Source organism: Heterocephalus glaber, unplaced genomic scaffold (genome assembly GCF_053883595.1).
Source record: "Heterocephalus glaber isolate CG9 unplaced genomic scaffold, H.glaber_assembly_v1.0 deba00001472, whole genome shotgun sequence".
Taxonomy (NCBI): domain Eukaryota; kingdom Metazoa; phylum Chordata; class Mammalia; order Rodentia; family Bathyergidae; genus Heterocephalus; species Heterocephalus glaber.
The window spans coordinates 74,521,723-74,538,804 of record NW_028258315.1 but is presented as its reverse complement, the minus strand read 5'-3'; the positions used below and the strand labels follow the sequence as shown (position 1 = coordinate 74,538,804).

General features: G+C 38.9%; 1 long non-coding RNA gene across 1 annotated transcript; it reads left to right on the top strand.

Annotated features, from left to right (window-relative positions):
• Positions 1-844: 844 nt before the first annotated feature.
• Positions 845-15,023, top strand: LOC147826409 (uncharacterized). Its single transcript, XR_015439259.1, has 3 exons — positions 845-1,015; positions 12,396-12,498; positions 14,822-15,023. It is a non-coding gene; the product is annotated as an uncharacterized LOC147826409 (long non-coding RNA).
• The last annotated feature ends 2,059 nt before the right edge of the window (positions 15,024-17,082 follow it).

Below are 17,082 nucleotides of genomic sequence, written 5' to 3'. Positions count from 1 at the left end.
AAACCTATTTTTCCTCTCACAACAGGCAATACAAATTTTATCATATCTGAATGAGTCAGAAGAAACTAGATTCCCAGGCCTTTCAAAAGTCATGTTCAAAGTTAAAGGCTTAATCCTTTGAAATTTGAGTATTTGTGTTTAGAGGTCTCAATTCTTCAAAAATGCTAGGGGCCATACAACAAGTGGGATTAGGTATCCAACTTTTTACACAAAACAACTTCAAAGCACAAATTCAAAATTATCTGTCTGATCACTTAGGAGCTTGCTGTCTTGCTGACATGTCACATACCTGGTTTCCCTAGTTTTTAGATATCATTATGGTTTCCATTTCCGCTGACAGGAGGAAGAGAGGTGCTTAGTTCAGGTTATTTGCACTAACACTGAATGGGCAGCTGTGTTATGCTAGGCTATGCTAGACCTAACTCTTCCCCACCAAGTCCAGTAAGACAGATGCCCTCAGGGATCCCAAACAAGCTGCAAGGTCACTGGATCCCCAAAGCTCTCATGTGGCTTCTTATGGTCAACCCACAATACAGAACCATAGAAGGTTAGGTCTGGAGCCATATTTGCAGATATCCAGTCTACATTCTTCCTCGATTGATGAGTAAACAGGCCCAGAGCCATTAGGCGACTGGGTGAGCCAATTCAAAAGCTGTTGGTAGTGCCAGGGCATGAACCCTGATTCCCTGACTTCTGGAGTAGAGGGCTCTACAGTTCTTTGGTTTTCTCTATAAGATATCCAGCTTGGCATTACTGAATCTGTTTACTTGTACCGTTCTTGCCCTGCCCAAATGCTCCCTTGATTTTCTTCATCTAACCACCATTTGCTTTTCCTTCAAGGTTTAATTCAAGTGTCACTTCTGATCTCTAGTATGAGACAGTAATCACAAATTTGCATGTGATTCCCGCTGACCTGTGAACTCCTGGATGGGAAAGATTTTGATCCTCATGGAAATTATGCAAAAGCAAAGCCCAACAGAACATCAGACATATGGCGTTATTTGTTTGTTTTTTGGTAAGTGACAATATGGTGGGGGTTTTTTCATTTTTATTTTTTTTCCAGTATCAGGGATCGAACTCAGGACCTTGCACTTGTGAGGCAGGTGTGATGTCACTGAGCTAAACCCTCAGCCCATATGACAATATGAACTGTATTGTTTTCAGCGCATTACATACTCCCAGATATCTATGATGATGGTAATCTCTATATTGTGGGCCCTTTTACATAGATGGCAATGACAATAAATTATCTAAGGAAAAATACCAAATAAGTATATTAAGCAAAGTTCTGCTGTTATAAAAACCCATTTTGTAGATAAGGAAAGGGAAGAAAAAGCCCACAGAGTGAGCCTACATAGGTGAGCTAACACTGCATAAAATTTTAGTGACAAGAGCTTAATTTCAGGGTTTTTTGGGAAGTATCCTTGCTATTAAATCGGCTACCTTATTATCACTTAGGCAAGAAAGATTTTGTAAGTTGAGTCTTTCATCTTCTGTCCTTAGAAAAGGACTGGAAAGAATGTGGGTTTCACCTGTTCTGTACTCAGGTCCTGTTATCTCAACTGACTATTATTAAAGTGCAACCAAGAAATAAAGACTTCATAGGCACTTGGACTGGGAAGACTTGTTGGTCTATTCACTTCTATAACTTCCTATTGATAAGCAGAGGTTAACTGTCAGGCGGCTGGAAAATAAATGTCTAAATTAGGAACAAAGTGCTATGAGTACAGATTATTGTTACTCAGTATTAATTACAACTGGCTAATTAAATAGTTAACACTAATAGTAGTGATTTACCGGAATCTACATCAGTCATAGGCTGAGAATAGAGAATAAAGTTTGGACAGAATAATGCTTCCTACCCTGAACTCTCAGGAAGAACAAACACCCTCTGCTTGCTCTTGTCAATCCTGCATCCTGGAGATCTAAACCTGGGAGGCCTCTAAGTGCCACCGCCCCCTACTGGCCACAGGCGGCAGTGACATCTCAGAAACTCCCTGGAAGGAAGGCACAGTACCAGAGACCCATCAGAATCACAGCGCTGGGAAGATTCTCAGAGAAGATGCAGAGGGAAAGGAAGTGCTTTGTCAAAGCTCACGCCACTTCCTACATCAGAGCTTGAAATGGATGCAACCAGGTGCTCTAGGAGCCTTCTGCAGCCCATCCACAAACACTGAGAGTCTACCACGTGTACTTACGTGTGCACTGTGGGGTGCTTGGTCTGAGATAAAAATGGCTATAAAAAGTAGTTTAAAGATGCAGAATTTGCCTTTAAGGTGTATCAATTTCTAACACCCTACTTCCTTTTGGCATTTTCTCAAACTAAAATAACTTATTTCATTAACAAGTGAAATATAATAAAAATCTAACCTGAGTGCTTATAACTTGTGTAGGAACATCAGCCATCGGACATAGATGTGGCAGCTGTGAAATGAGTAGAAAAATTGTAGGCATTATGTTTAAACACAGGAAGCATTGGTAAACTCTTATTGAAGGACTGAACTCAGGACCTTGCACTTACTAGGCTGGCATGGCGCCACTGAGCTACATCCCTTGCCCACTTAAGTTACTTTTTAAAAGCTTCACTGTATGATTTCCCAGCCTCCAAATGATCAGAAGAAAGGAATTAGCAAATACAAGGTCAATAATGTAAGAGTTAGACATAATGCCATTGGAAAAAGAGGGATAATGGTAAAATCACCTAAAAATTCAACCCAATAACTAGAGTACAGGTGGATCCAGGTTTTGAGAAATCTAAAATTTATACAATTTAAGGGATCTTCTTTAAGAAAAAGAATACAGTCGGCTGTGTTGGTGCATGCCTGTGATCCTAGCACTCGGGAGGCTGAGACAAGATTCCTGCGAGTTCAAAACCAGCCTGGGCTACATAGCAAGGCTCAAGACCCTGTTTCAACAAAACAAAATAAATAAACACAAAATTAGGTACTAAAGTGGATATTTATTTATTATGGAAAACCAGAAAATTTTCAGAGTCCAAGAGTTAGGTCCCTTCCTTCTGAGATGCCTGTGCAGTTTATCAGAAATGCATAGCCATGAGAAGGGTTCCTTATTTCAGCCTTATTTGCTTTTAGCACCTAGAATGTGATACAATTTCCACCTATAGACAGTACATTGGCCTGTGAGGGGTAAAACTGCTTCTGCCCCAGGGAAAATCAGTTATTGTCTTACTGCTCTAGTGAATGTCCTAAGCCCCATATAAGAGGTAAAATCATAGCGGAACTGAAAAACATAAAGGGCCTGTAAATACATATTTTAACATTTTCTTTAGAAGGCATAGGATTTTTTACCTTTAGGGTTTTTTTTTTCATTTTAAAAATTGTTATACCGTAAAATTGACTAGAGGGAGTGTACAGTTCTGAGCGTTTTAACATTTGTATATACCAGTATTTGTGTGACTGTCATCACAGTTGGGATACAGGGTAGATCTATAACCACCACCCCCCCCCCCAAATGCAAAAGTATACAAATTTCAAAGCAATTTTTTTTTTTGGTACTCGGGATCAAACTCGGGTTCTTGCGCTTGCACAGCAGGTGGTGAAACCACTGAGCTAAATCCCCGACCCTCAAAGCAATATTGGAGAAGGTATTTTTTGTTACCTATGACACTCCATTATTATGGAATATTTCAATTCCTCCAAACTCAGGACCCAAGGAAGTGCCACTAGAGTAGGGACCCATTAGACAAACAGCGGGTACACTTCAGGACCAGTTGGATAGGTTAATTTCTGGATTCTCTATTGCACTTCGTCAAAGTTCAGCCAGGGTTAGAAGATGAGATCTATGCTTAGTGCCTTGCTCGAGACACCATGGCATGGGTGAAATGTGCTGCCACAGCTGCCGGTCTGCCCAATAAAGTGGCTGAATTTCCATGGGGACCACTCAGCCCTTGGAGAACTGCTTGGGGGTGGCTTCTTGTCAGCAGCACATGTTAGAGCTGACAGGTAAAAGTGGGATGACAGGATGACACCCCTGCCCTAGGCAGTCACTGTCGATTCCCATTCTCCTTTTCCTTCCTGGCCAATTGACCCTTCTATATAGTGTATAGGAGGCAGTGGAGGGGTTGGATGGTTGAGAAAGAGGATGAGTCATTGGAATAAAAAATGAGACTGAAGTTTTAAGAAAATAAGATGGAGTTTTGAAACCAAATGAATTTTTTACAAATAAAAGACTGTGTGGTTAGATAGCAGACACCACCTGGCACAGGCTGTGGAAATTATGAGGAAAATATGTCATTACTGAGATTCTTCAGTATACCAAGTATACATCCATCATTCTGGTCCCATCCCTAGTTGCCAAAAATATAGAAGACAATTTCTAATAAAAATCACTGCTTCAAGAAAGGCCACAAAAAGAATATTGAAAAATATATTGTAATAAGATTTTTTGACGAGGAAAATCACATTTGAAATGTCATAAGTAGCTCAGAGGTACCAAAGGACGTATGCCATCCCCTGTCCAATAGTGGGAGGCAAAACCCAAAGTTGTGAAGAAAAACAAACTTTTTCCTGGTTCTGAGGTGTCAGATGACTCTTGTTTACTATACTGAGGGTTTTCCCACAGCTGCTTTTACAGGAAATGCAAAGACATGTGACTTTGGTGAAAGACCCAGTAAACAACAGTCCTGAAAGCACAAGGCTACAGGAACAAGTCCTTCCTGGCCTAATCCTCCAGCACACCTGGAACTTGTTTCTGGCTTAACAATAATGATATTTTCCTCATAAAGAAGCTCACAAGAACTAAGCAGAGCTTCCTCTCACTAATCCCCAAAACATCTTTGGAGTGCAAACAAGAGATCATGAGTAGACTCCTGCTAATTAAACATTTAAGAAAATGACTTGGGCTCACTCCCCTGTCCTCTTCTACCACCACAAATCTGAAGGAAACAAAATCCCAATAGAAAAAAGCAAGCTTTACAACTTATACCACCCTTATGAAATGAGAGGCAATGAGGCACACCACAAATTTAAGGAAGGCTACCAACTGTCCCTCTGCTAACTCCCACCAGTCATGACCAGGCAGGGAGCCAAGGAATGAAGAGACATAGTAGCACCTGCTGCCATTCTTTTGGAGGATGATTGTCATGGGAACCTGCCTTTCTGCTAAAATGCTGAGCATCTTGCAGAAGTCACATGCTCTCCTGGCCCAGAGTGGAAATATTAGAACGAAGGTGGAATGAAGGTGGCAGGAGGATCAGCAAATAGACTGTTGGAAGATTAAGTAAGATGTCCCTTACTGCAGTACAGGTCTCAAGGAAGGCGCAAGATAGGTGGGCTCTAAATGTAGCCCCTACCGTATTGCCTGCATTTCATTCATTCATCCACTCCTTCTTATATTAATTTTGTACTTCAGGTGCTGTACTGGGTATTAGAGTTGTAAAATAAGTAAGTCACCACTCCTATCTTCCAGGACCTCACAATTCCCCTGGGAGACACACACACACACACACACACACACACACACACACACACAACACACACACACACACACACACACACACAGAGTCTTCCTCAGTTATCCATAATATAATATTAAAAGTGCACATAGGGGCCAGGGATGTAGCTCAGTGGCACAGAGCCTGCCTAGGAAGGTCCTAAGGTTGATCCCTGGTGACAAAAAAAATGTGCACATATAGATGTACAAACAAAACACCATAGACTTGAAAAATCAAAGGTAATTACTGCTGAGCATAGGATATAAGAAGAGAAAGCTGCACAGAAAGGTTACTTGAGTGGGAGTCTTGAAGGAGTTTGTAAAATAGACAAAAAGAGGGATATTATCTTATGTTATGCAGGGCATAACATAAGCATATGTGCTATGTTCCCATGCAATGTATTAAAAAACCACCACCAATAGCAAGACAGTATGCTCAGCTGCTATTCTATGTGCTTTATATGTATTAGCTCAATTCTCACAATGCTTCATAGACCAGGGATAGCTATTTCATTCTACAGATAAGGAGACTGAGACACAGAAAAGTAAAATAACTTGCCCAAGGTCCAGCTGGTATTTGATGGCAGAACTGGGCTTCTGGCTCCAAAGATCACACTTTTAATCTTAACATTATGGTCATCCCATTGCTCTGGAAAGACTGGATCATAGAACACACGGGGGATAAAAGGAGAAACAAGAGTTGAGAATGCTGGGACACAAAGTTGGGGTGGATTGTGATGTTCTCAAATACAGTTTCCTTCCCTCCTTCCCTCCCTCCCTCCCTCCCTCCTCTCTTCCTTTTCCTTCCATCCTTCCTTCCTTTCCTCCCTCCTTTATTTCTTTTTTTACTATTGGGATTGAACTGAGGACCTTCACACTGAGCTAATATCCCTAACCCTTGTTGTTAGTGTTTGAGACAGGGTCTCACTAAATTGCCTAAGCTGGGCCCAAACTTGTGATCCTCCTGCCTCAGCCTCCCAGAGTGCTAAGATTACAAGCATTTACCTGCATTCCTGTCTTCAAATACAGATTTTGCTTTACATTTTCGTTTTTATTAGTACATGTTTGCGGTATGTAATGATTACATTCATCACAGGGAATTGGTGGATGCACATAACACATTTTAATGCTTTATATGCCTCCTTCCTCTCTTCTCCTTTTCCTTCCCTCCACCTGTGGATCCTTTTGGCATTCACAAAAGATCTATCTTCCTTTTCTCTATTATCAATTTTTTATTTTGCTCTTTAATTTATTTATATTTTGTGTTTCTCATATCATGCAATATTTAAGCTTATGTGTCAGATTTATTTCACTTAACATCATGGTCTCAAGATGCATCCATTTTTCTGCAAATGATTCAAATTTATCCTTCTTTATAATAGAATAGTACTCCATTGTGTATAAATCCACATTTTCGTTATCCACTCATCTGTTGATGGATATGGAAGAGTTTGCCATAAGTCTCAGAGGAGACTTTGGACTTAGATTTTTTGGCAATACTGAAATTGTTAAGACTTAGGTGACTCTTAGAGATGAACTAAATGTATTTTGCTTAAAGTGATGCACAAGAGTCTTTTGGGAACCAAGGGTAGGATGTTATAGTTTAGATCTAAAATGGCTGCCCAAAGCCTCAGGTATTCGGAATGTGACTGGATTGGGGGGTGCTATAGCTAGCTTGCTGTTAGGAGGCAGGGTCTGATCCAGGAGATGGGGCTCTGGAGGTGTTACCCGGAAGGGTTTATCTCTCTCCCAGCTACTCCTTAGCCGCTCTGCTTCCCGTCCACCATGCAACAATCCTCCCTAGTGCCCCTTGGCCAAGTCTTCCTGTCTTGGAGCAAGCTCACTATGAAACATGAGCCAAAATAAACCTCTCCTCCTTTAAGGTGTGGGTATCAGGTATTGTTTCTCAGTGACAAGAAAGTGATTGAGACAATTAATTGTGTTATTAAAAGTTTTGCAGACTCCATCAAGCAACATTTATGTCAAATTTTGAGTAATAAAGAAGAAGGAGAAGGAAGGAGAGGAGGACTAACATGACCATCACAGTACTAAAACTCACCTCTTGTATCAAAAGTTTGCACAAAATTTAGTTCCTCAGATTTCTAAATAAAGAGAACCAGAAACTCACTTAAGATTTTTTTCTCTTGAGATTTTTTTTCTCTTTTTTTCTCATGAAGTATGCATCTGAGAAAAAGCACTCCCATCCTACTTCCTCACCTCAGGGTCCATTGCACCTTGTCCCCATCCAAGACATGATCTAACCAAGTTTTTCTGTTTTCTATCACAATTGCTTTCTTTGGAGGTAGGTGCTCCTGTACTCCCCAATTTGAACAGATAGAAACTAATGATTTCCAAACTTGTAATTCTACTATGTTTTCTCCAGGGAGGATCAAAAGAAATGAGCCTGCTGAGTCTACTCTGTTTTGCAAAAACCATGAGTTTTTTTTATAAAGCACATATGTAAGGCTGCCACAGAATCCAATGCCATGGCTATGTATCTAGAGGTGGCTAAAATGCAACATCATTGTTGTATTAAAATATTGTAGCACTGAGTGCCTCAAAATGCATGATTTTGTCAATGCACTCTTCAAACCTTAAGACCACATTGCAAATGCAACTTGTCTGTAATGGCAGCCTGTTGGGTAGAACAACATGCTCTTCCCAGGCCAGTGGCAGGAAGAATTGTCTTCTTGGCATTGCTCCCTGAGCTATTCCATTCCTCCTATGATGAACTTTGGGGTTTCCTTTAACAACATTCCAAGGAATCAGAGATTATAGCCAATATCTAAATAAGCATAAGAGGATTTATTTAATAAGTTAGTATCAGACTTAAATCTGTCAAAGTAAAGATAAGTGAAAATCATGTGTAGGCCACAGTGCAAGTGTAAATTTTTCCACATTATGAGCCGGGGATTTAGCTCAGTGGTTCTGCCACCTGCCTCGCAAGCACAAAGTCCTGAGTTCGATCCTTGGTACAAAAGATAAAAAAAAAAGTCATCACTTTGCAGATAATGGCTTCATTTACTCTTTGCCTGAGGAAAGAGGACAGTTCTGGCAAGTTATAACCACTTCCTTTCCTTGGATGGAATGAAAAAGGATGGCTGATAGTGTAAAGCCTAGCTTTCAAAAAGAATGGCAGGATTATTAAACACCAAGAATCACTCAACTAAGTTGAACGCAAGAACAAAGCAGCAGTTATGAGACCACAAGTCCCTCTGAGAGCAGTGGGAGTCAGCCTTTTTCAGAGTGGAGCGTCAGATGAAGCTCAGGAGGAGGCTGGCAAGGCACATTAGGGAGAGCGTCACACAGGGCACTGACTCTCTAGAGGCAGCTGGGTGTGGTCCAGGGTGGCCGATCCCCCCTGAGGCTGCAACTACCCATGAGGTGAGGATGGAGGGATCAGCTTCCTGTCAGTGTCTTCAGAGGCCTCAGGAACCCAGCCGGGGTGCTGTACCCCGGTGTGCACAGCTGCTGCTCTGATCCGAAGCCAGCACATGAGTGACCTACCAGTAATAAACAGGAGGGTGAGCAGTATGATCTTCATAGACAAGCATGTGCACCACCACTAATATTTACTCATGGGTTTTGGTTTGTTTGTTTGGTCTTGGTGTTTTGAGATGAGTCTCGCTGTATAATCCAGGTTGGTCTTGAGCTCGTCGGTGATTCTTCTGCTCAAGCCACTTGAGTCCTGGGATTTATTTATGGTTTAATTCTACCAATTAGGAAAAAGAAAAAAATATAAAGGAGACAATGTAGGAGATGGTTAAGAGTAATTGAGAGTCAGACTGCCTGAGTCTAGATTCAGGCTCTGTCACTTATTTTCATTATAATCATGGGCAAGTAGTGGTTCTAAGCCTCAGTTTCTCATCTGTAAAATCCTGATTTTATAGAGTTCTTATATGATTAAATAAGATCATGGACACAAAGAACTTAATACCTCACAGTAAATGGGACTTCTTATCATTATAGTAATGAAACTATACATTATAGTAATGCATCTGTAAGAGCAAAACTTACATGGAAAATTAAAATTGAATATAAAAAGGTTTGGGGGGTAGGTAAATACTTATCATGTTAGCCTTGATTAAGGAAATATGGTTTCTTTGATTGGGCATTAATTTTGTCTCTGCATATGCTGAAATCTAAGGAAACAAGGAAATTATAATAGGCAAAATTATTATTGTTCCATTTAATAAGTATAACTTTAATACATTCGTCAATCTTAGTAAACATTGGACCACAGGAATAAATGCTGCATAATGTAGCACCTTTAGACAGATGTCTTGCTCTTCTACTTCTCTCTCATTTTTTCAATCTTAACCTTAAACCATTTTGTAAGTAAATAAAAAGTCATTCTGTTTATGAATTTTGTGACGAGAATCACACACAAAAGCCAACTAGAGCTGGGGGTGGTGATGCATCTGTAATCCTAGCTACTCTGGTGGCTGAGGCAATCATGAATTTGAGGCCATCCCAGGCAATTTAGCAAGACTCTATCTCAAAATTTAAAAGGCGGGGGAGGGCCCATGGTTATAACTCAGTGGTAGAGTGCCACTGGGTTCAATCCCTAGTGCCAAAAAAAAAAAAAAAAAGCCAACTAGATTTTTAGGTCTGTTGTAATTTTGTCTTTTGACACAGTGTAACAAATTATTGAAAACTTAGTGGTTTAAAGCAATGCAAATTTATTCTTACAGTTTCAGTGGTCAGAAGTCTAAAAGGAGTCTAACAGTTAAAAATCAAGGGATTAGCATTGCCATATTCCTTTTGGAGTGTCCAGGGGACAATCCATTTCCTTGCTTTTCCCATGTTCCATAGGCCACCTGCACTCCTTGGTTTGTGGCTACTTCTCCCATCTTTATTTGATATCATTCCCCTCCCGGCTGCCACCACCACATCTTTTCTATCTCTGCATCACCTGCTTTCCTCTGACAGGGATCCTTGTAATTATGTGAGTCCATCTGGTTAATCCAACTTTCTGCCTCAGGATCCTTCCTCACACTTTCGAAGACCCCTTTCTCATGTTAGGTATATATTCACAGGTGTCAAGGATTAGAATACGGATATCTTTGAAAACCACGATTCTGTCCACCCTGCGTATCCAACAACAGAGTCCCAAAGCACATGAAGTAAAATCTGATAGAATTAAAGGGAAAAATAGACAAGTCAAAAATAAAAGTTAAGGGCCAGGGATTTAGCTCAGTGGTTCCGTTGCTTGCCTTGCAAGCACAAGGACCCAAGTTCGATCCCTGGTACCAAAAAAATAAAAAAAATAAAAGTTAAGAACTCAAGACCCACTTTCACCAATGGACAGAAAAACTAGGAAGAAGATCAACAAGGAGATAGAAAACTAGAATCACATTATAAACCTAACAATAGAATACTCTATCTGAAAAATGCAGAATATATATTCTTCTCAAGTATAAATGGAACCTTCTCTAGGATGGATCATTTGCTAAACCATAGAACAAACCTCAATAAATTTAAAAGGATTAAAATCATATATAGGCTGTTCTCCAATCACAGAATTAGAAATTAATCCTAGTGGGCCAGGGATTAAGCTCAGTGACACTGCCACCTGACTTGCAAGTGCAAGGTCCTGAGTTCAATCCCCCGTACTGAAAAAAAAGAAAAAAGAAAATAAATTAATCCTAGAAGGATATTTAGAGAATACACAAGAATAAAGAATTCAGGTAACACATGCCCAGATAATCAGTAGGTCAAAGCATAATCACAAGGGAAATTAGGAAAAACTGAGATAAATGAAAGCAAAAATAAAATATATAAATGTAACTACAGCAGTACTCTAAGAAAAATTTATAGATGTAATAGCCTATAGTAACAAAGAAAGATTTGTAAAATATAACCTATATTTCCACCTTAAGAAGCTAGAAAAAGAAGAACAATTAAACCCAAAGGAAGCAGAAGGAAGAAAATAATGATTATAAGATAGAGCATAAAAAACACTAGAGAAAAAAATCAATAAAACCAGAGGCTTGTTCTTTGAAATGGTCAACAAATTTGACAAATTCTCAGCTAAACTAGCTAAAAGACAGAAAATTCAAGTTATCAAGATCGGGAATGAAAGAAGACACAACCACTAACCTTACAGAAATTTTAAAAAAAATTATAAAGGGAATATTATGCCAACAAACTAGGCAACTCAGATAAAAGACAATTTCTACAGAGATAAATGACAAAATTTGCCTCAAAAAGAAATGGAAAATCAGAACACTTCACATCCTGATCCCTTTATCTGTAGTCAGTGTGCTCTCAATGTAAATGATTTACTTTCTTTTCTCCAAATTTTCATTATAAAATCCCTTGACTCCTTAGGTCTGGTGGACATTTTTCCAACTGCTTTCTGGCCATGCTGCTGGGAATTTGTCTCAGGACCAGTCCTGAAAAAAACTTGTATTTCAGAAACGTGTTGGTCTCAAAAGTTTGATTCAATATTAGGAATCAACTCAAATGTTCACCTGGGAGAAAATAGTCCAATGGGTCTGAACAAAGAAATACAATGAGTTTTTTCTTAAAAAAAGAATGAAAATGCTCTCATATATAGGAATAGATACATTTTAAAAACAATATTACATTTCATAGAATCTGAGTTCAGCTATTTTTACTTTTCCAAAAAGAAAAAAATGATGTATATTTTATTTTATGTACATGCAACAAAATTTTTGGAAATAAGAAATTAATGACAGTCACTTTCTTATGTCAGAGAGGGCAGGGAATTAGGCAGATAGGCTGCTACAGTATGGATCTTAATGTTTTCCCAAAGGACTACATGTTGAAGACTTCCTTACTAGCCTGGGTGTTAGCAGGAGGGAGTGGAGCCTTAGAGGTGAAGCCTACAGGGAGAAAACGAGGTCCTCAGGAGCTTACCCTTGTAGGGACATTGGGATCCCAGCCCCTTTCTCTTTTCTTTCCTTTCTTGCCACAAGGTGAACATTTTGTTCCACCACATACTCCCGCCATGAAGAACTCCCCTGCTGCAGACCCAAAAGTAATGCGATCAACTGAGTATGGACTGAAATCTCCAAAACTGTAAGCAAAATAAACATTTTATCTTACTAGGTTGATTACCTCAAGTATTTATTACAGTAATGGAAAGCTAAATAATATGTAGGCACAGTGGTGAAACAGATTTTTCTCTGTAATACTTTTTATATTTTTTATTTTTGAATGGCATTTAATATATTTCTATTTTAAAATTAAGTATATATGTAATTTAAGATGATATTTTGAAATCTGTTATGCATAGAAGGCTTTGGCCAACACGTAGTTCTGTTTTCAACGAGTTTCTAACCTAGTTGATAAGGTAAACAGTGTAACAGCAATCATAACATAGTGATAAATATATCACCTCATTGATATACCACATTTCACCAAATTAAAACACTATTAATTTTTTTAAAAAATAGGTGATGTATATTAATATTAATTTTGGTAGGAGTTACTAAAAGTTGTATAGTCTGTGTGGGCCAAAAAATGTATCTTGGGATCTTGTCACATTCTCACTAATAAAAATTTACAAAGTATCCAAGTACTGTCGCAGTGTATCCTCATGCATGACCAAATTCATGATCATTTACATGTCCTTTGCTTTTCAAATATATTGTTTTGCTCCGCAATGTTTAGTGTTTCCAGAAATCATGCAACTACATTATTGTGAATTTAGAAACATTGTCTTTTGCCTGGGCCAGAGTAAAAACAATACGTAGGCATTGCCAAGCAATGGATTTACAAAAAGCATTCTTTAAACAAAAGCCACTGAGGATATGAAGCCAAAAGGCTTGCGATTGAGTTTGGATCCATCATTTACTGGCTCCAAACCCTGTCTTCCATATGTAGATAATGGCAGCATCACTATCCACTCAGTACTTCAAACTTGGAGTCTTTTTTTTTTTTTGGTACTGGTACTGGGGATCGAACTCGGGTCATTGTGCTTGCAGGACAGGCAATGGAACCACTGAGCTAAATCCCCAGCCCAAACCTGGAGTCTTTTGCTCTTCTGTTTTTCTTAACCTTCTAAATCCAAATGATCACTTAGTTCTGACGAGTCTGACTCCTACTGCTTCTTAATTCTTAATTCTTCATCCTCACTTTGTTTTCATCTTCACTGTTTCTAGTCCAACAGTTTTCCAACTAACTAATCCACTTTCTCCACTGTGGCTTCCTCATTGGCTCCTAAGGACTTACTGTGCCTAGCAGCTGCACAGCATGGAAGGGCTTGCTGAGGGTTGTCAGGGTGAGCTTTCTGGATACCTCGCCTGCTGTGTATCACCAGCTCCTTCGCTGCCAGCATCCCAGCAGTGATCAGGACAGATTGGACTGAGCTGTGGCTCCTGGGACTGGTTGTCTTCCATGTGCTGTGCTTGCTCCTCACCTACTTCTCATCCCAGAGATGCAGATTACACATTGGTCTCTCTTCCTGTGCCTTGTTGCTTTAGTCTATTGAGCTGAGTACATCAATGCTGTGAAGTGGTGGTTGTTTTCCAAAACCAGTATTTTGATGCATATTTTGATGGGGAATGATTGTTTCTTGGTGCCACTGTTGCTCAATGCCCTGATTGTCGTACAAGACTTTGGTGATGAATGACCTGGAGAACCTCTGACCAGTAATCTCAGTGGAAACTCCAAAATGATATAGAGGGAAGAGATGTAACTCCCACACCTACTAAATATCCAAAACGCGAGTTGGTGTTCTCTAAAATCAAAAAATGAATTCTAGGAACAACAGAGGTTAAGAGTAGGAAAATATTTTTGGGAGAAAGAAAGCTTCTGTCTGAGAGACAGAAGGGGGACTGGAAAGTGGGCTGTACCATCACTATTAATTTTAAGTCATAAATTATGTGATATCCTACTAGGAACAAAAAGAATGGGCCAATTAAATTATGATAGAGTGCTTCCTTTCATTTAGAATGATCATCTTATACTCACTGAAAGAACATTCTGAAAGATCTCTTATAGAAACTCAATTTGTATATAGATTTTTATCATATGACATATGTGACATGTTATTTTATAAGGAAAATTAAAGTGAAATAAATTAGGCAAGGAATTCTTAAAAACTTTTTCATATTATAATTTGAGTCTCTTGAATCACTTTTAGTGTCAGGATCACCAGCCTCCATAGTTTACACACAGTATTGTCCTTTGTGCTATCAAAAGCATTCATGATGCAGCATTTCTTGAATATTCCACTAATGGTTCAGGATTTTCTTACTTCCAAATTTTGATGTATGCACCCAGGCAAACATAACTGTATCACGACTGTTACATGTGCAATAGTGATTGTAACATGAATCCAAGTTCCAAATATATTGAAATGTAAAAAAAAATGCTTTTTATAATTGCTTAAATGTAGGAGATGAGCAATTTCAAGAGAAAAGAGCTTCCTGTGGTATCTTAGAAGATTCTAAACAAGGCAAAATTGAAGATGAACTTTAAAGAATCAGAAGAATTTTGGAGACAGAGATAAGCAGGAGGTATGAGTCTTGTAAGAAAAACTTCCTGGCCAGGAAAAGAAAACCATGTGGCTGGGAGGGCAGGACCTGTGTAAGGGAGAATGAAAGTAACACAGACAGAAGGGACTGGGGCCCGAGGGTAGTACCCTTACTGGAAGAATAAGAGGTTCTGACTTTATCCTATGGGAAACTAGGACATCAGCGTACAGCTGGCAGTATGACTTTGGCATTTGGAAGAGCTGGCAAACCCAGCCCAGGCAGCTTAGCAGCTTAAAGAGACCTAGTCTTCCAAGAAAAAAATCGAGGGCCCTGAGTTCAATCCCCAGTACTGCTAAAGAAATAAATAAGAGCTCCAGAAACAAATATGCTATTGCTTATCTTTCTTGGGGGCGGGGGGCGCGGTGCCAGGGATTGAACTCGGGACCTTGCACTTGTGAGACAGGCAGCGGCACCACTGAACTAAATCCCCAGCCCTGCAAACATGCTAAAGGTAGAGGGAATAAACAAACAGCATAAAAATAATACAGATAAAGAAGTGGAATTTAAGAGCAAATATAGTATACTTGGACTAGAAAATGGATTCATGATTTTCTAAGTCCTCTTCCTGTAGAGCATCACAGCCACTGGTAGAAGAAATAGTTTTGAGGCCAGTAGTCAGCAATGTCAGATGATGGAGAGCAGGCAAGAAGGCTGAGCCCGATTGCTTAGGTATTGTAGATTCATGATGACCTTTAAATATCTGGTTTTGTGAATGGTCTGGTAGGAACTGCACTATGAAAAATTAAAGAAAGAGTAGACTTTTTTGCAATTATAGATACCATCAGGAAAAACCTTGCAATTTTCCAATGTTCCCTTCCAAAAAGTTTAGTATATTTAACAAAGGACCCTGTAAATTCAATAGTTATTTCCTTGAAATCCTTCAAAATAATGGAGCATATTGTCCCTTGAGCAAGATGAAAGTAATTTGCCAGTGCAGCCACACAAGCTTTCAAATTTAGCCTTTCAACACTTCTATGAAGAAATCATTGTATTCTTACAAATAATAATGGACTTAAAAAGACATTAATCAGTAATAGCCTTGTCTATGGGTTTCCAGATTGCCTCTTTATGGAATTTTATTCTTTGCAAAGATTATTTATTATCAAATAGTGCTTTCTTGAATCTGCTATACTAAACATAGTATATTTTAGTGCCTAGAGGGGTTTTTTTTTAGGTGAATGAGAAGTCACATTTATCATAAGAAAATTATTACTGGACATGGTGGCACACACCTGTAATCCCAGCACTAGGGAAGCTGAGGCAGGAGGACTGTCCTGAGTTTGAGGCCAGCCTGGGCAACAAAGTGAGTTCAAAACCAGGGTGAACTGCATAGCGAGTCCCTGTCTCAAAAAAAAAAATTATTTTGCTGGCTTGGCCACTATGGGCAGCACAATAAATCACTGAACATCTTAGGGTGATGCATTTATATTACTAATATAATATATAATATATATATAAATATAATAGCATCACTAACAAATTCAGGAAATTCAAATCAAAACAATGAGATGGCATTTCACATGGGCAAACACAGAGTTCACCAGAAAAAATGTATACACACTTCAGAAAAAGAAAAATAGTATGATGTTTTTTCAACAGATGGTGTTACCGTCTTATGGGGGAACCTAGAAGATGTATATCACAGAAAACCCACTACACTGCCAGCCCTTAGAGAAAAAATTGAAAATGCATGTGCAGCAATCTCAATGACCAAAATTACCCAAGCAGCAGTGTGTTGTACTAATAAATGTCTGGAAGCTAATGGCCAACATTTTGAGCACCTCTTGTAATTGTAGAGGCCAAAGGTAACTTGTATTAATCTCATGATATCTTCATAAATTTAGTATTAAAATATTTATACAAGTTTTTCTTTTCCTGAAGTGTGTATACATTTTTGGTGGACTCTATATATTTGAGTAATAAAAATTAAAATATTAATATTATCCAGATAGTTGAGACTTCAGTAGTGGAATACACTATTAAAATTACTATTTATGGATGTTTCCTAATATCTACTAAAACTAAAAAGGAACATTCCCTATAATTTTGAAGTTCCACTTTTTAATATCTACCTTGTTATGGTTTATATCTAGATGTCCCTCAAGAGCCTCATAGGCTTATA